The sequence below is a fragment of the Trichechus manatus genome, unplaced genomic scaffold (assembly GCF_000243295.1).
Source record: "Trichechus manatus latirostris isolate Lorelei unplaced genomic scaffold, TriManLat1.0 scaffold00137, whole genome shotgun sequence".
Classification (NCBI taxonomy): Eukaryota; Metazoa; Chordata; class Mammalia; order Sirenia; family Trichechidae; genus Trichechus; species Trichechus manatus.
In genome coordinates, this window is record NW_004444073.1 from 7,147,068 (window position 1) to 7,168,071 (window position 21,004).

A 21,004-nucleotide genomic window follows, 5' to 3' on the forward strand; every position below is an offset into this window, starting at 1 on the left:
AGTTGTGAGGATTTTTGTTTTCTTTATGTTGAGGTGTAATCCATACTGAAGGCTGTGGTCTTTGATCTTCATCAGTAAGTGTGTCAAGTCCTCTTCACTTTCAGCAAGCAAGGTTGTGTCATCTGCATAATGCAGGTTGTTAATGAGTCTTCCTCCAATCCTGATGTCCCATTCTTCTTCATATAGTCCAAGTTCTCAGGTTATTTGCTCAGTATACAGATTGAATGAATATGGTGAGAGGATACAACCCTGACACACACCCTTCCTGAGTTTAATCACTCAGTATCCCCTTATTCTGTTTGAACGATTCCCTCTTGGTCTATGTACAAGTTCCTCATGAGCAAAATTAAGTGTTCCAGAATTCCCATTTTTTACAGTGTTGTCCATAATTTTGTTATGATCCACACAGTTGAATGCCTTTGCATAGTCAATAAAACACAGGTAAACATCTTTCTGGTGTTCTCTGCTTTCAGCCAAGATCCATCTGACATCAGCAGTAATATCCCTTGTTCCATTTTCTCTTCTGAATCCAACTTGAATTTCCTGCAGTTCCCTGTCAATGTACTGCTGCAACTGCTTTTGAATTATCTTCAGCAAAATTTTACTTGCGTGTTATATTGATATTGCTCTATAATTTCCACATTCTGTTGAATCACCTTTCTTTGGGATGGGCAGGAATATAGATGTCTTCCAGCCTGTTGGCCAGGTAGCTAGCTGTCTTCCATATTTCTTGGCATAGACAAGTGAGCACCTCCAGCGCTGCATCCATTTGTTGAAATGTCTCAATTGATATTCCAATGATGCTGTTGGCATAGCAATAGGCAAACCACCACAGTATGACAAACTGAAAAACGGGTGGTGGTGAGGCTTATTCCTAAGTTGTTATATTTCTGTTAATACAGTAAATGGGGCTCTTTTCTCACAGTATTTTCTAAGATTGATCGTAGCTGCTTATGTAGTATTGTTGTTGCTGTTAGTTGCTGTTGAGTTTATTCTGACTCATGGTGACCCCACGCGTGTCAGAGTAGAACTGCTCCATAGCATTTTCAAGAAAGCAGATCACCAGTCCTGTCTTGCAAGGTACCTCTGGGTGGATTAGAACCATCAACCTTTTGGCTAGTAGTCGAGCATGTAACCATTTGGAGTATATATAGTCATTTTCAATATATTTATTTTTTAACCTTATGTATATTTCTTCTTAGCTTAATAGTCTTGCCCAGTTGATTTGATTTTCTTGTGTTTTCAAAGTTATTGACAAATTAATAACTTTGTTTCATTTTCATGCCTTTTTATCTTTGTTTGGTTTTACTGCATTAGCTCAAACTTTAAAGAACCATGTAAATAATCATGGAGAGAAAAGCATTCTTATTTCATATCTTAATTTAAAATAAAAATTTTCAAAAAAACTGGTGGTGTTGCATGGAATTAGTTCCATCAGGTATAACACACCCCCCCCCCCGCAATTCCTTGAGTCCAAAAAACATGAGAAGCATATAATAAATAACTTTATTCACTGAAAAACAATCCAGAGCCTTTGATATGCTAATGAAAATAGTGAATTTTTGAGAGATATAATATGCATTATTTTTCATTTACTTTATCATAAAAGTCTTTTTGCCCCAGACATGAATTAGTATTCCTCAGAAGCAGTGTTTCATGAAAAACATGCTTTGGGGAAATGTCCATAGATTATTAACATGACATTGACTGCTGGTTGGAAAGCTAACTCCTTCCAAGTCATTCATTATTTAACAAACATGCGTTAAGCCCCTACTATGTGCCAAGGCTCTGCTAAGCACTGGAGGCTCAATGAAGTTCTGGCAATAGGTCGCTGAGGTACAGTGTCTTCAGTCTAATGGGAGATACCGAAAAATAAACCCATTGATTCCAACTCATAGCGACCTTGTAGGACACAGTAGAACACACAAGGCGGTATAAAACCACAGTACTGCATAGCAGGTGCTTAGGGAACGTGGAGGAGGGGAAACTAATTCAGACAAGGGACAGTGCAGTTGTCAAGGAAGTTTTTCTAGAGGCAAGGATGTCTGAGCTGGTATCTAAAAGATGAGTAGTAGCTTGGTGATTTTGCAGTGGGAGGGTGGAGATTAATGATAGAGATGGCTATTCCAGGCAAAGAAGAATGTGTAAAAGAAGGAATGCATGGCATAGTTGAGGAACTGAAAGAATGGAGGAGTGGCCTGGGGAAAGAAATTATAGCTAGGGAGTGAGACAATGAGAGTTCTAGAAATATCATTCTGTCTGCAGCATGAAAGGATACAATCTGGGCAAGACTGGAGCCAAGGAAACCAGTTATGAAGCTGGTACAATATCAAGGTACATATTTGGAGAGTATGAGGACATATGCCAAATAATTTCTCTAGCTCCATTAGGCTGTTTCAGCTCTTTTAGGTTGTACTGCTGCATTTAGTCATTTCAGTAGATATATCCTTTCACTTGAAGATAGCTCCCTATAGAAATGCCTTCGAATCTTCAACACAACTTTATAGCTTTTAATTTGCAGTCAATATAAAAAATAAGGTACAGAGGCCCTTTCTCTGTCCACTATAAAATTTCCACTACAGGTTTCAATGACTCTTATGGACAACGCCATGCTACAATTCATATTAAAGTTAAGCCGAACACATATTTTTCACCTTGTGGAAATCTATATTTCATTTTATTGGAGTAGACTGTAACGTGCATTTTGCTTGGTTTAATGTCAAGAAAGATGTATGTCAGGGTTGTATCCTTTCATGGTGGTCGTATCCTTACACCATACTTATTCAATCCGTATGCTGAGCAAATAACCTGAGAACTTGGACTATATGAAGAAGAATGGGGCATCGGGATTGGAGGAAGACTCATTAACAACCTGCATTATGCAGATGACACAACCTTGCTTGCTGAAAGTGAACTTGAAGCACTGACTGATGAAGATCAAAGACCACAGCCTTCAGTATGGATTACACCTCAACATAAAGAAAACAAAAATCCTCACAACTGGACCAATAAGCAACATCATGATAAATCGAGAAAAGATTGAAGTTGTCAAGGATTTCATTTTACTTGGATCCACAGTCAACACCCATGGAAGCAGCAGTCAAGAAATCAAATGACTCATTGCATTGGACAAATCTGCTGCAGAAGACTTCTTTCAAGTGTTAAAAAGCAAAGATGTCACCTTGAAGACTAAGGTGCGCCTGACCCAAGCCATGATATTTCCATTGCCTCATATGCATGTGAAAGCTGGACGATGAATAAGGAAGACCAAAGAAGAATTGGTGCCTTTGAATTATGGTGTTGGTGAAGACTATTAAATATACCATGGACTGCCAAAAAAACGAACAAATCTATCTTGGAAGAAGTACAACCAGAATGCTCCTTAGAAGCAAGGATGGTGAGACTATGTCTCACACACTGTAGACATGCTATCAGGAGGGATCAGTCCCTGGAGAAGTACATCATGCTTAGTAAAGTAGAGGGTGAGTAAAAGAGAGGAAGACACTCAACAAGATGGATTGACATAGTGGCTGCAACAATGGGCTCAAGCATAACAACAATTGTGAGGATGGCCAGGACTGGGCAGTATTTCATTCTATTGTGCATAGGGTCACTATGAGTCAGAACTGACTCAAGACACCTAACAACACAACAATATATAATTATAATAATTGTTAATAATATTATGCTCATTTAAGATTCAGATGAGTTAAATAACTTGCCCACGCACATCTATAGTGAATGGCAAGGCCAAGGTTTAAATCCGTCTTTCTGTCCCCAAGTTCCACACTATCCTAAGTACTTAGGACTTGAGGGGACCTGAAGATGCTGGATTGAGTGCTATGATTCTAAAAATCAAATTTTAAATAGAACAAAATCTAAGATAAAATTACTATTAAAATTGTAAAAAGAAAAAAGACTAATGGAATTAAAATTGTTTAGCCTAAGTCAGAGGAAGGTGAGAGGTGATTTCAAATATATAAAAGATGTGTTAGTTGGGCTCTTTCAGGTTGATGAAGACAAACACCACTATTACCTGAATTACTAATGTTTCTTATAAGGCTGCATAAGGGTGAACTGACGTATAGAGAAAGCTGCTGCAACAGCCTCATAACCAGACTCATAGACACTGGATTGACTTTTAAGACACAAGTCAGGTCTAGTCACTTGGTTTCGTTATCCTCTCAATGGTAGACAAACATCACTCCCAGCTCCAATGATTCAGCATTATGACCATACAGCTCCACACAACTACTCCAAGCCTTTGCTGCTAGTATTTCTTTACCACTACTGACTGATTCTCACTCTAGTTGCTCTAGTCTTCTCCCTAGGCTTTAGATTACTCAGGGATTCTGCTCATCTATTGTCTTTGTTAGGATCCCTGGTGGCACAGTGGCTAAGCATTTGGCCGCTAACCAAGAGGTCAGTGGTTCAAACCCACCAGGTGCTCCATGGGAGAAAGATGTAGCAGTCTGCTATCATAAATATTTACAGCCTTGGAGATGGTTCAACATTAGAAAATCCATCAACATAATCCACCACATAAATAAAAGAATCACATGATCATCTCAATCGACACAGAAAAGGCATTTGACAAAGTCCAACACCCATTCCTGATAAAGAAGCTCAATAAAATAAGCATAGAAGGGAAATCCCACAACATAATAAACGGCGTCAATACAAAACCAATAGCCAACATCAGTCTTAATGGAGAGAGGTTGAAAACGTTTCCCTTGAGAATAGGAACAAGACAAGGATGCCCTTTATCACCACTCCTATTTAACATTATGCTGGAAGTCCTAGCTAGAGCAATAAAGCAAGAAAAAAGAAATAATGGGCATCCAAATTGGTAATGAAGAAGTAAAACTGTCCCTATTTGCAGATGATATGATATTATACATAGAAAGCCCAAAAGACTCCACGAGAAAACTACTGGAACCAACAGAAAGATTCAGCAGAGTAGCAGGATACAAGATAAACATACAAAAATCAGTTGGATTCCTATACATCAATAAAGAGAATGAGAAAAAGGACATCAGGAAAAAAATACCGTTTATAATAGCCCTAAAGAGATAAAACACTTAGGAATAAATCTAACCAGGGATGTAAAAGACCTATACAAAGAAAACTACAAAACACTACCACAAGAAACCAAAAGAGATCTACATAAATGGAAAGACACACCATGCTCATGGATAGGTAGACTCAACATTGTGAAAATGACAATTCTACCCAAGGCAATTTACAAATACAATACACTCTCGATCCAAATACCAACAACATTCTTTAAAGAGATAGAAAAACTAATCGTTAACTTTATATGGAAAGGGAAGAAGCCCCGGATAAGTAAAGCACTACAGAAGAAGAACAGAGTAGGAGGACTCGAACTCCCTGACCTCAGAACCTACTCTACAGCTACAGTAGTCAAAACAGCCTGGTACTGGTACAATGACAGATACATTGACCAATGGAACTGAATTGAGAACCCAGATGTAAATCCATCCACCTACAGTCACCTGATCTTCGACAAGGGCCCAAAGTCCATCAAATGGGGAAAAGACAGTCTTTTTAACAAATGGTGCTGGCAAAACTGAATGTCCATCTGCAAAACAATGAAACAGGACCCATACCTCACACCATACACAAAAACTAATTCAAAATGGATCAAAGACTTAAATATAAAGCCAAAAACTATAAAGTTCATAGCATAAAAAATAGGATCAACACTAGAGGCCCTAATATGCGTCATTAACAGGATACAAACCATAGCTAACAACACACAAACTCCAGAAGATAAGCTAGATAACTGGGATCTCCTAAAAATCAAATAAAAAAAGAAACTACAGACTGCGAAAAAAATTTTGGCTATTACAAATCTGACAAAGTTCTAATCTTCAAAATCTACGGGAAAATCCAACACCTCTACAACAAAAAAACAAATAATCCAATTAAAAAATGGGCAAAGGAAACGCACAGACACTGACAGTGACCAAAGAAGACATTTAAGCGGCCAACAGACACATGAGGAAATGCTCGCCATCACTAGCCATTAGAGAAATGCAAATCAAAACCACAATGAGATATCATCTCACTCAGTGTTACTGGTTACTGGCACGAATCAAAAAACAGAAAATAACAAATGTTGGAGAGGCTGCAGGGAGATTGAAACTCTTAGGCACTGCTGGTGGGAATGCAAAATGATACAACCATTTTGGAAAACGATATGACACTTAGAAAGTTAGAAGTAGAAATACTATATGATCCAGTACTCCCAGGAATATATCCTATAGAAATAAGAGTCGTCACACGAATAGACAAAGGCATACCCATATTCATGGCAGCATTGTTCACCATACCAAAAAGATGGAAACAACCTAGATGCCGATCAGCAGATGAATGGATAAACAAACCATGGTACACACAATGGAGTACTATGCAACAATAAAGAACAATGATGAATCTACGAAGCATCTCACAAATTGGATGAATCTGGAGGGCATCATGCTGCGTGAAATAAGTCAATCACAAAAGGACAAATATTGTATGAGACCACTACTATAAAAATTCATGAAAAGGTTTACACACAAAAAGAAACAATCTTTGATGGCTATGAAGAGGGAAGGGTTGGGGATGCAAAAACACAAAGTAGACAATAGATGAGTGGTAACTTTGGTGAAGGGTAAGACAGTACACAATACTGGGGAAGCCAGCACAATTTGTACAAGGCAAGGTCATGGAAGCTCCATAGACACATCCAAAATCACTGAGGGACTGAATTGCTCGGCTGAGGGTTGTGGGGACCATGGTCTCAAGGAACATCTAGCTCAATTGACATAACACAGTTTAGAAAGAAAATGTTCTACGTTCTACTTTGGTGAGGTCTTAAAAGCCTGTGAGTGGTCATCTAAGATACTCTACTTTTTCTCATCCCTTCAGGAGCAAGGGAGAATGAAGAAAACCAAAGATAAAAAGGAAAGATTAATCCAAAGGACTAATGGACCACACCTACCACAGCCTCCACCAGACTGAGTCCAGTTCAACTAGATGGTGCCCGGCTACCACCACTGACTGCTCTGACAGGGATCACAATAGACGGTCCTGGACAGAGCTGGAGAAAAATGTAGAACAAAATTCTAACTCACACACACAAAAAAAAAATAGACTTACTGGCCTGACAGAGACTGGAGAACCTCCAAGAGTATGGCCCCCAGACACACTTTTAACTCAGTAATGAAGTCATTCTTGAGGTTCACCCTTCATCCCAAAGATTTGATAGGCCCATAAAACAAAATGAGACTAAAGGGGCCGACGAGCCCAGGGGCAAGTACTAGAAGGCAGGAGGGAACAGGAAGTCGGTAATAGGGATCCCAAGGCCGAGAAGGGAGAGTGTTGACATGTCGTGGGGTTGTTAACCAGTGTCATAAAACAATATGTGTACTAACTAAACAGTTTGTTCTGTAAACCTTTATCTGAAGTACAATTAAAAAAAAGATTACAGCCTTGGAAACCCTATGGGGCAGTTCTACTGTGTCCTACAGGATCACTACAAGTCAGAATCAACTCGGTGGCAATGGGTTTGGTTTGGTTTTATTGTCTTTGTCAAACTCCTTGAATGATGAGTAGATTGAATCCTTCAGTCTATAATCAGGTTCTAGCATCTCCAATTGGCAGAGGTGTTTGTGAGGTCACCTAGAAGTCTAAGGATCAGCCTGATGTCCAGATGTGGCTTGGTCACCAATCCCTGGTGCCTGGCCAGGATTCCTGGGTGCAGTGCCCATCACATCCGCTCGAACTCTTTGCACATTTCAGAGGGAGGTCATGTTCTAGGTGTTTCTATGGAAAATGTGAGAGATAAACTTTGTCCAGCTTAAAGATACAAATAATAAAACGTTTTTAAATGTCTAACGAAAAGGCATAAGTAAAAAAAAAAAAAAAAGTAAACTCTTTATGATAATAAGATCTGTTAAGTCATTGAATGAGACCCTCAGAGGTATTCAGAAGTCTCCTCCCTAAAAGTCATTCAGATTCAAAGAACTCATGTCTAAAGTAGCATTACTGAAGCCTATTTGGAAGAATTCAGCCAATCCCACATATCTATAGTTTGGCCATATGATAATAATGAAAATATCCTGTTCCATTCATTATTCAGAGGCATCAGACTTGTCTCTCTTTGATGGTAGAACATCCACCCCAAACCTTCCCCCATGCCCAGTACTCTCATTACCAAACAAGCATCCATCTCTGAGACTGGGCCCACACAGGGAAGTTAGCTGGTCAATGCTGTAGAATAAGTTGACCAGGTGAGCTATCTAGACCATTGTAATGACAGTCAGCATCCTACGTGTATTCTTTAGCCCTTACCATTTCAGTTTACAATGGCAGTTTCTACCTGCCAGCACTTGCAGCTCTTTACCTAAGGGGTTTCTCTGGCTGCTGAGGTCCTCTCTGCCCACAGGCTCAGCAGATCAATTTAACAATTTTGCCCCAACAACCAGGAACAAACATCAACCAATGACAGATACTTACCCAGCATCTCTGCTGCCCAGATGGCATGACTCTAAGACATGTGGTCTACATCATTTCCCAGTGTCTCCCAGTAGGATTAGATTCCAGGTGCCCACAGTGGTAACTTGCTTCCCTGTTTCACTTCACTACTCCCCTAGCACTGTTTCTGGATCACCTCTCAATAAACTTCTTGCCTTGGAATCCTTGACTCAGGGTCTACTTCTGGCAGAATACAAACTAAAACACCCAGTGTTACCTACACTTACCCCTTATATTTTACTCCATGATGGAGTAAATATTTGCTGTTTTTGTTTTGTTGTCATTATACAGATGATTGCTTGCACTTAGGATGATGAATCACCCTGGCTTGCCTAGGACTGAGGGGGTTCCTGGAACTTGAGACCTTATAGCACTAAAACCGAGAAAGTTCTGGACAAGCCAAGATGAGATGGTCACCCTACCTGCACTTTGCCTAGCTGCACTGGTGAATGAATTTATGTAGTAGCTCTTTGCTTCATATGGACTCTACCTTCATCACCAAAAGCTTCCAAACAGACAAGAGACTGACAGCTGGAAGTTGCTCTGAATCAACCAAGGACGGAGCAGTATCATTAGCAAGTGGGTTAATCAACTGGAAAAAAAGCAGAATTCTTCACCCATTGTGCACAATAGGCATGCTGAGGAAGGAGAATGAAGGGCCTGAGAGCTTGAGTGCCCACCATTGACTGGCAATCATTGCCTTCAGATAGGGAAAAGTGGTTATCATTTAACAGCTATTAACATTTCCTAGCTGTGTCTAGCACAAAAACTAGTTGCTGTCAAGACAATTCCAACTTAGTGACCCACGTGTTTCAGAGTAGAACTGTGCTTCATAGAGTTTTCATGGCCATGACTTTTGAGAATCAGATCACCAGGCCTTTCTTCCAAGGCTCCTCTGGGTGGGTTTGAAACACCAAGCTTTCACTTAGTAGTCTAGCACTTAATCATTTGCTCCATCCAGGGACTTCTGTGTGTGTGTGTGTGTGTGTGTGTGTGTGTGTCTAGCACAAAGATCTCACATTTTGCCAGAAGTCCTGCAACATTTCATGGGATGTGAAGAAAATTATGATGCTCATTAAATAAGTATCACTAAGTACAATGTTCAACTCTTAAGCACATTAAGGTATGCTAAGGTCTCTTGAAGCATTAACTAGCTGATATTCTTACTAACTTCTGAAATAGGCTCTCAAATATAACATCTGTAATGAAAGAATATATGCACACATAATACTTCCATGATATATTGTGACTCTGTACCCAGGAACATCAGTCCAAATCTGAACGTTGGGTTATAGCTGGGCTGATTCTAGAAGGAAACTTGGGTTGTAATGATACATGAAAACATTTTGTAAATCATAAAGCATCATGTAAGTTGATTAACCCATAATTCATCCATCACACACTGCTGTGACAATTAAAACTGTAAAATTTCATATTAATGTGTTGCAATCATTTTAATTTGACTGTGAGCAGGGACATTTTCTTTCTCATAACTCAGTCGCTGCCCTAGAAACATGAATGGCATGGACCAGGTAAGCAACAAATGGTTGCCTCATGGATCCATACACAGATAGATGAATCAGTGTATTCTGAACTCAGATCTGTGCATTAGGGCCTAGTGGTTACAGGTTAACTACCCATGGCAATTTTAACATTTCAAACTCCTACCTAAGCACCTTGAACTCTCTAACAACTGAGTCAGCACAACTCATGTGCAAGCACTGGGATACATTTGAGCCCTGCAATGACCTTGGCCTTTCCCTTAAATGTTGGATTCCAAGGCCAAGCCCCAAAATGGGCCAGACTCACTCCATTGAAGATGGGGCTCACTTCTGGTGATTACTGAAGCTACATCAACCCCTGAGTTGGAACCCTCTCTGTATCTGTCCTTCCAAAAAGCCCTTCAGAGACCAGGAAGAACAGAGGAGAAGAGAGTTGCCCAAACAATTCTCAGAAGTGCAAACCCTAGGGGCACACCTGCCAGGCACCATCAATCAGGACTGAAAAACCCAGAGCTTGAACACTAGTTTGTTGCGATGGGTTTAGCTGCCCTGATTCTTGGAATTTCTCTTCCTGGTTGAATTCTGTAGCCACCTCCTTGGTCATGCAGCCAAACTCCCCGCGCCCTGCCTCAATGCTGGGGCTGTTGACTCTGCTACTGCTGGAGGGCTCCCTCCCCAGCACCTCTCAGTGAGACCTATGACCCATTAGGCACAGATCCTCACTGGACATGGCTCTGAGCTCCAGTCACAGCCACCTCCACGGCTCCAGTCCACTGGTGACCAGATGACCCAAAAATCTATGTGGTACCAATAGGTGTCTGCCCAAGCCCTCCCTCCTCAGCTGCTGAAGGTTAGGACAGTGACCAATTTTAACAAAATGATGCAGACACAATTTTCTGGAGCAAGAATGGAGGATGCTACGAGATCTCTCTAGGTGGTGTAAATGGTTTGTGTTTGGCTACTTATCTAAAGGTTTGTGGTTTAAACCCACTCAGTGGTGCCACGGAAGAAAGGTCTAGCAATCTGCTTCTGTAAAGATTACAGCCAAGAAACCCCTAAAGAGAAGTTCTACTCTGTAACATATGTTAGCCTTAAATCAGAATTGACTCAACGGCAACGGGTTTGGTTTTGGTTTGATTTATGGGTCCTCTTACCCACACCCATGCTCAGACGGAAAGCTGCAGAGATTGGCTCCTCCTGCTGGGAGAGGAATAAGGAGAGCAGTGTTTGGTGCATTTGAAGCACGCAGGCACGGATGAGGCTGAGATGGCCCCATGTGGCCGAATTTGAATGTACAAACTGCCCTTGGTGGCTGAATCTCCACCTACTCTAATCAGATACATCACTAAGCGTGTGGGGATGAAGAAAGGGTCTAAAATATTGACTTTAATCCACCTTCCTCCTGGGGAGTAGAGTGAACATTTCCTCCCCTCGGAAGAAACATGGTGGCAGGGGAAGGGGGACAAGGTGACTAAGTATTTATTTCCTCCTAACAAGACCAGCTACTGATCATGCTACCTTCATTTTGAAGCCCCTGTCTCTGCTTCAGGGATTGTTCAGGAACGGAGTAGAGTAGAACCGGCGGGGGGACAAACTAACCCTTAGTATTAGCTGTTGTGCCAGGCAGGCCCTCAGAGAGATCCTTTGATTTGACTTGTATAACAACATAGTATGTAGATAAGGAACAGACATTCAAAGAGGAGGAGTGAATTGGAAAGTGAACTTGGTGAATGGCAAAATCAGGACTCCAGCTCAGGTTCGTCTGACTCTGTCTCTGGCCAAAGATGGGACTGATCCAGAGTTATGCTCATATCATCAGCCCAGTGGAAGCCAGCAGGGTCTCCAGACTCCCTGTGGAACCCCTGGCTCCAGGTCTCATGCACTTTGCGTTATAGTCTATGCTGCTTCTTCCAGGAGAGAAATCCACAGAGGTACAGGTATACTTAACACAAAAAACTTAAAAGATTAATTAAGGGATGACTTCCACATTATGAAAAGATTCACTACAGGGTTTCTTTACAGAGCCAGCTCCCCTAGTGCTTTTATTATGTAGATCGATTTACAAAAAAGTAAATTTACAAAATAAAACTTTCCAAGACTGTATTTACTACATAAAGCAAAGCACACATTAACACGCTCCTGAACCATTAGCTGGGTTGCAGAAGCAGAAGCTGTGTGGCCAGGCAGTTGGCAGAGACCACATCAGCACAGGGCCAGGGTACAAAAGTCACTTGCATGCCCAGCACTGGCTACAGAGGATTTTAACAAGCAGGCTAATAACAGGAGAACCAGTCTCCTAGGAAAGTCAGTAAGCAGAATGCTACAAAGAAGACCTGGCAAATTGCTATCTCAGCGCTATAGTTTTCTTTCCAGCCAAAGATGGAGGTGCTGGCCCCTCCCTATTTCCCAACTCCAAAGCACAGGTGCTTCCCCGCCCTACTACCTGACCCAGAGCTGGTTCCCTGCACCCACAGGAAGGGAGCTGGCTGGTTTACCCAAATCCTTCTGCTCTGCAAAATACTGAACAACCAGCTCCCTTGCCTGACTTTCTTTCCAAATCAATCCTTTACATCACCTCCTCCCAGAAGGCTTCCCTGATCCTCCTGTGTGACTCCTAGTCTGAACTAGGGCCAGTTCTCTATGGTCCCTGCATCGATGTACCTACCTCATTACATTTAAAATTTTAAATATGTGTATTTGTCTCTCATCCTAGACTATGAGCGTTTTGAGTGCAGGGAATATGTCTGCGGATATGTCATATCTCCCCCAGCTGGGACAGTGCTGGACACACAGGAAGCAGGCAATAAAGGTGGGTTGAACTGTTCTGAATTCATAGGAAAGAAAAAGACTATAATTTTCAAGGGTTATTCATTGTTAAGCTCTAAACTAACATGCAATATCAAAAGTATAGTTTTAACAAGCCAGCAAGATTGTCTAATTATTATATTTCAAGTTAGGTCCCTCCCACCAAAAATGCTTTACACAATTATAAGTCAAATAATTAAAAGAAAACTTTGATATTTCCTTATATAATGTTAAAACACTATTAAGGAAGACATGCCAAAGACGTGCATCACCTTTGATAGGATTCCCACAGAAAACCCTTCTTAATTCTAATCCATATCCCTTTCATCATCAATTAAAAAAAAAAAAAAACTGAGGTGAAAAGTTAAAGTAGAATAATATTGCTGTGTACACAGTTTTTTTTTTTTTTTTTTCTTCCAATGATTTTCTCCTCAATGCATGCAATTGGTAATTAAATATATTTCTGCTGGTCTGGTGGCCATATGCCTACAATATGTAAAAATACATTTGCGCTTTTTCCCCCCCTTTCCTTTTGTTCGCAGTGCTGACTGCTGTCAGTGTGAGCCGCCTAGATTCCCGTGTGCTGGTATCCAGGGCTGCCGCTTGCCAAGCTGCCAGTCTGGAGCGTCACACCTTACTGCCTTTAAAGATTGCCCTGCAGAGATAGAGGGAAATGGCAATTTTTACATGATGCAGTCTGGCGACCCAAGAGATTTGAAGTCAGAACTGGTGCCAAGATTTACCCAGGAGAGCAAGCAGAGGCAAAAACACAGAACCTGGGCCAAGAGGGGGAAAAAAAAGACGAAGAAGAAAGGAGAGGAAAGCTGGGGGATGGGGAATCTACAGTCAAGTCTCACCACGGGTTCGCTCAAAAGGCCTGAATTTAAGGCCACTGAGTGGGCAATCGGGTATTTTTAGGAGTATGTGGGTCCTAAAGAAAGTCAAAGGGAAGAGGTCGGCTTTTTTTGCTTGCCCTAAATTGTAGTAGATTGCAGAATGTAAATGAGACAATTATTACACCAACGCTCATCAAGCTGGGCTGGAAAGACTTCAATAGCCTGATGAATATGCATGCAAATTTGTTAATTAAGTTAATTATTCTGCTGAAAATTCATTTGTCTTCCAAGGACATTTTCCCAATGATTTTAACATGCTAGCTCCATTAGTCATGCTCCGTGCTATTTAACATTACTTTTTGTCCACTTTCCTCCCCATCCCCCCCTTTTTTAATATATATTTTAAAGTTTTAAAAACAGTTGATTGGTTCTTTTAATTGACCCCTGCGATGTTGGAAGATGCCTAGAGCCAGCTCGGCACGCATTCTCAGAAGCACGTTTCAATTAAATATTTCCTTGATATATAAAATGTCTGCGAAATGTCACATTGGTGGGGAGGAGAAGAGCTCTATCTGGGATCATTAAAGCTAGAATTTGAGTCGTTCTCCATAGTGACTGCAAGAGGTAATCTGTCCCTGCTGTGGGCGATTTCCCAGGCTCCGGGTATTATTTGATACACGGATTTACCTTGCTGTGGGAAGCTTGGTGACTCCAGCCTCCTCTCTCCTCCCGCTGCAAGGCGATACCCAGTGAACACGTGTGTTCAAACAGGAACCAGCACTGTGATACTTTTCTGTCACCCATGAGGGCCCAAACCTGTTACCATGGCAACAAAGGGGGGGGGTCGTGTGTTTAAAATCACATCTAAATGGCAAATTGAGATATTTGAAAGCAACAGCCTAGTTTAATTTTGTTAGCCAACGGTAGACAAAAAATTGTAGTTTTTTTTTTTTTTAATGGTAAATTATTTTGCTAAAGAAAGGAAGTTTATTAATGGAGGCCTTTGTACCAACAAAAAAAAAAACCGTTGCCTTCAAGTCTATTCCAACTCATAGTGACCCTATAGGACAGATTAGAATTGCTTCACAGGGTTTTCAAGGAGCGGCTGGTGGATTCAAACTGCTGACCTTTTGGATAGCAGCTTAGCTCTTAACCACTGCGCCACCAGGGCTCCAGAGGCCTTCATACAGTAGGCCTCAAAATTGGGATCTTTGGAGGTGGGGGTGATTTTATTCCACCAGATTCTTGATTCTAAGGCACACAGACACATATGATGCAGCCTTTATAAATCTCCCACAACCTATGTACAGTGCTTATAGCTTTCCACCTCGGCCCCACAATTGGAACATGCCATCTGATTTATGCAAGTGTTCTTCCTGGTATAGTAAGATTGTTGTTGTTCGTGGTCGTCGAGCCAGCTCCGACTCATGATGACCTGCGTATAACAGAAGGAAATGTTGGCCAGTCTCGCACCATTGTCACGATCATCGGTATGTGTGAGTCCAGTAAGACAGGATATCTGAAATCAGGACTATTCCAGAAAATCAGAGGAATATGGTTGCCTCCATACATAGGCAATCATTGTCAAAAGCAGAAAGATTAATCCATGCATCGCTCTAGGGGACAGCCATATGCACACTCACAGCCCTCTCTTCTGGTCATTTATTTTCTTTAGTAAGAAGGTAAATTCAGATTCTCCCCACATCCCAGTCATCATAAAAGAAACTCTCCGATCTGGTTTCAGGTTGAAACCTGTATCTTCACAGAGTTGATCAGACTTGCTTGGAGCCAGGCTAATGGAAAGGGGATTAAACAATGAAGAAAATAAACTTCAACTGAAAGCGTTAAAAAAAAAAAAATTAATTGTCATGTTATCTCTTTCAAGCCGTTCGTACATGTTTTATACAGTATGAATGGCACTGTGTGTCACATAGATAGTAAACCAATTCAGATGGTATTTTAAACCCTGTAATTTCTATAATTCCATCTGTTTTAGAAGGTTTAATTGGTGAAGTTACAAAAGCCAAATATATTTGAATATTTTGAAAGCAGGCCTAAGACCAAAAAAATGAAAAGTTCCCATAAACATTTAACTATAAATTTGTACATTTCTTGAGCATATACTTTAGATTAAAATGATACATGCAGATTTTTCTAAATCTTATAAATAACAAACTAATCCAAGGGAAAATATGATCATATGTTATGCTATGTAAATTTATTCAGGTCTTTTTTTTTTTTTCTGTTTTTCTTCAAACTTCCTGAAATCTCTCCGATGAAAATCCCATACCTGTCATTTAATCTTGATTGAGGGCCCAAAGGAAAGACAGCTACAAAAAACTCACACTATTGAACACTTTCCTTTAAATCTTCTCCCCATAGGCTTTTAAGAGAGTTTCCCATTTTGCAAGTAAACCAAAAAAACCCAACCTGTTGCCTTCAAGTTGATTCTGACTCATAGTGACCCTATAGAATGGAGCAGAACTGCCCCAGAGAGTTTCCAAGGAGTACCTGGTGGATTTGAACTGCTAACGTTTTGGTTAGCAGCCGTAGCTCTTAACCACTATGCTACCAGGGCTTCCATTTTGCAAGTAGAAGGAAATATTTTTCAGATATATCTGAAAATATTTTTCCATCTACCAGAAACCTATTTTGGAGAAATAAGAGAACATGGAGGTTATATCACCTTCCAAATTTGAACACAAAATCTAAATCTACAAAGTTAAAAATTGAACACATTTCTCCACTGTTAAAAGAAAACATTACTTATTTATTTTTTTAAATGGGTCAGACATGAGACTTTGCCATGTTCTTTGGTCTGGATGTTCTGCTGAGCAGCTGTGCATTACCCTGGGCCTCATATGGCCGCAGTCACAAATGACTGACAGAACAACAGTGACAATGTGACGTATGATATTTTCTCGTATCAAAATGCCTGCCACACCATGATTGTGACTCAGTGGGTGTCCAGCTCTGTCTTTCCCTTCTAGACTAGATGCCTGACATAACAAGGTATAATTAATTTTTTATATGCTTGCCCTTTTCATTACCAGAAATATGTTGGATGTAATTTATTTATTTTTTTAGCTCTATGATTTTTTTTAGTTATATGTTTTCCTATTATTATTTGTTTAATGTTGTGAAATATAGATAGCATCACATTTGTCAATTCAACATTTTTCACATATATAATTCAGTGAGATCAGTTATATCAATCATATCGTACAACCATCATCAATGTCCTTTGCCAACTTTTCCATCCTCATAAAAAAAAAATTCATGCAACATACTACTTGAAAAAACTATTTTGTTTCCATTTGTACTGAGTCCTGTCAAGTAGGAAAAAACGGTGAATAAAGGAAAAGGGGAATGAAAACTGACTATGTTGGTCTTGTGTGCCATTGAGTTGACTCTGATTCATAGCGACCCTATAGGACGGAGTAGAACTGTCCCATAGGGTTTCCAAGCCTGTAATCTTTACAGAAGCAGCCTGTAACATATTTCACCCACAGAGCGGCTGGTGGGCTCAACCACCGACCTTTCGGTCAGCAGCCAAGGGCTTAACCATTGGGCCACCAGGGCTCCTTCCAACTATGTTAAATGCATACATCAAGCAAGTAACCTCGTTTATCGAATGTCTACTATACAGCTTGTGACTTACATGCATCATCTCTTTTAAATCTGCATCAACTGTCCAGGAAAGGCATAATTATCTGCATTTTATAAGTGAAGAAAACAAAACCCAAAGAGATTAAGTCCCTTGTCCAAGTAATAAAAGAGAAAGAAATGAAAAATTCCCATAAACAAGCAGCCAAAGCAAATTTGGAGCCAGAAAACATAACCAGATTATTTGTTTTACTCCAAAGCTCTTGAGTATTCTGATGTACCTGGCTACCACTACTACTCTTTGAAAACTCACTTTGGAAGACCATAATATATTCAGCACTCAATATTTTCATTAAATGACGGCATCGACTTTAGTCACAGAATACTACCCGGACGTCTCATTTTTATTTTATTTTATTTTATTAATTTTTACTCTCTGATGGACTTGCTGTCTTTTAAAAGACGATTTTTTCTATTTTGGTGTATTTTGAGGTTAAAAAAAAGATAGTGAATTTTCCTGGGCAAGAGGTTAAATAGATTTTGTATGTAAATAGTTCAGAGGTTACAGTAGGCATCTGTTACTTTTTTGCTTCCCTTTCACTTCTCTTCCTCTGGATTTGAACTTCTTCCCCACCTCCTATGAGACTACTGTCAAGAGGACTTATCTCCCCACCTCGCCGTTTTCAGGAGGTAGGGCTACCCAAAGTCCTGAAGAGGGTGATTGATAGGTATGTCAGGGGAAAGAGGTTCTTTCTCCTTCTAAAATGATGAATAATAAGGGTCCATGGAGCTACTGGGGGCAGTGGCGGTCCAGTGGTAGAATTCTCACCTTCCACACCAAGGCCTGGGTTCAACTGTAGACCCGTGCACCTTGAGTGCAGCCAGCAACCATTTGTCAGTGGGGGTGTGCACATCGCTGTGAGGCTGAACAGGTTTGATCCACAGTTCCATTGTGCATGGGGTTGCCGTGAGTCAGGGGTTGCCTTGTATCGTGGGCTGACTAGACAGCAGCTAACGATAGCAACAAAACAATAACTACAGCATGGAGCTACTAGGGGCCATCTTACTGCTGTGATGAGTGAGATCTTTCCTGATAAAATCAACACAGAGGAAAAGGGGCGGAGGGCAGGGAGAGAGAGGGCTGATCTTAGCTAAACTGGCCTGGAACTTCTTAGTTACAGGAGCCTAAAAGTTCTCTCTCTCTCTCTCTACTTTAGCTACTTTTAGCTGGGTAATTGTGCTAGCTAATGTAGGGACGATGTAAAAACCAGAAGAAATATTGTACATCAATTTTTATTTCTTAATTCTGTAGTGTTTGGATTCAAACTTCCCAAGGGCAAAAGTGGATCAGCATCTGAAATGATCTATGTGTGCTGACTTCACAAATGTGCCTTCATTATCCCAACATTAATTATCTATGTTGTGTTTAGTCATTGATTGGTATTTCCCAAGCACTCCTATAGTCAGGATGAAGCATCCATCCACCATAGCAGTGTGTCAATTTGTAATTAGATGCCAGAGTTGAGTTTCTATACTAAAGAGATTGGCTATGAGACAAAACTGAGTCTTTTCACAGTCCGTGCCTGTTCAGTAACACTTTGAGTATGACATTTGGCAATGAACATTATGGATAGTTAGCCAGATAATTCAGACCAAGGAATTCACTTTGCAGCCTGAACTTCTCAATTTGTTTGTCTATGCTAATGAACTTAACATTATTTTTTTATTTTATTTTATGCTATGTCCGTAACTCCAAAGTTCTAAAAAGGATCTAGAAGTTTTTTCTGTTGTTAGGAGTTAGTGTTGGTCTGTTTGGTCAGAGATATTTCAATAATATTTTGTAATAATTAAATAATCTTACAATTTATCATCAGAGGACCAACTTAACAAGCAATAGAAATGGTATAGGGTCTTAGAGCCCGAAGTCAGATTACACTGGATCAAAACCTGGCTGTGCCACATACTGGCATTTAATGTGACCTTGGGCACATCACTTCAGCTCTCTGTACTTCAGTTGATAATAAAAAACAAAACCCAAACCCACTGCTGTCTAGTTGATTCCAACTCATAGCGATCCTATAGGACAGAGTAGAACTGCCCCGTAGTGTTTCCAAGGAGCACGTGGTAGATTCGAACTGCCTTGGTGTAATAATAGTTTCTGCTTCAGAGTTGTTGTGATTATTAGATGAGCTAATAATTGTAAAGTGTTTAAAATGGCGCCTGACACATAAGTAGGGCTTAGGAAATGTTGTTGTTGTTAGGTGCCATCGAGTCAGTTCCAACTCATAGCGACCCTGTGTACAACAGAGCAAAACACTACCCAATCCTGCGCCATCCTCACAATCATTGTTAGGCTTGAGCCTCTTGTTGCAGCCACTGTGTCAATCCATCTCGTTGAGGGTCCTCCTCTCTTTGGCTGACCCTCTACTTTACCTAGCATGATGTGCTTCTCTAGGGACTGGCCCCTCCTGATAACACGTCCAAAGCATGTGAGACAAAGTCTAGTCATTCTTGCCTCTAAGGAGCATTCTAGCTGGAAATGTTAGCTGTTATTATGGGGTTTTTAATTTATTAATGGAATAGCCTTCTGTAGGGAGTTCCTTTCTACCCCGTTAGCAGAACACGCTGCAGTTAGCTTGTTAGTGTAATCAATGCTAACAGTGTGCAAAATTCTAGCTATTTTTTTTTAATATTTCTTAACCAAAACCCATTGCCATTGAGTCAATTCCAACTCACTGTGACCCTATAGGACAGAGTAGAACTGCCTCAGAGAGTTTCCAAGGAGCAGCTGGTAGATTCGAATTGCCAACTTTTGGTCAGCAGCCGAATGCTTAACCACTTCGCCACCAGGGCCCCTTGTATTTCTTAGTAGCTATGTATTTTCAAGATGTCCCTGGGTGGCGCAAAAGGCTAAGTGCTGGACTATTAACTGAACGGTTGGAGGTTAAACCCATTCAGAGGTGCCTCAGAAGAAAGGCCTGGCCATCTGCTTCTGAAAGTTTACAGCCATGAAAAACTACAGAGCACAGTTCTACTCTGCAACACATGGGGTCACCTATTTGCAAGAATTATCCAAATAATTGACTCCCGTCTATCTTTGAAAAAAGTCCTCAGTCATTTTCTTATCTTAAACACAAAGTATAACACATCTCCCATGTGCAGGACACTGTGTTGAGTGTTTATGGGGTTTACAAAGACATATGTCATGGGGAAAATATGAACTGTGCCTCTCAGACTTAGAAAAAGGTGGGAAATTTATGATATATAACAAAAAACTAGAGCACAATGGTAGGTAAAAGGGAAAAAGTGCTACTTGATTCAGAGAACTGTAAATGTCATTCCAGCGGAGCACTGGGGAAAGCTTTATCAAGAGGTGGCTTTTGTAATGACCTTTGGAGTACAGGATAGTCACTTGGAGCTGGAGGAGTTGGGTGTTTTTCACAGTGAGAAAAGCATGGCAAACATATAGGTTTGGAAAAGCACAGGAACTAGCTCTTGAATTTCACCAAATGGAAGAAAAGGCCGAAAGTGTAGGTTAAGGCCAAGATAAGAGGTTTGGATCTGAGGCTGAATGCAATGGAAAGCCACTGGAAGATTTAGGTGGCACTGCAACCAAATCAAAGCTGTGCTTTAAAAAGATTAATCTGGAAATCATATGATGATCAGTTGGAGGAGGAAAGCAATTTGGGTCAGGGAAGAACAACTAGCAAG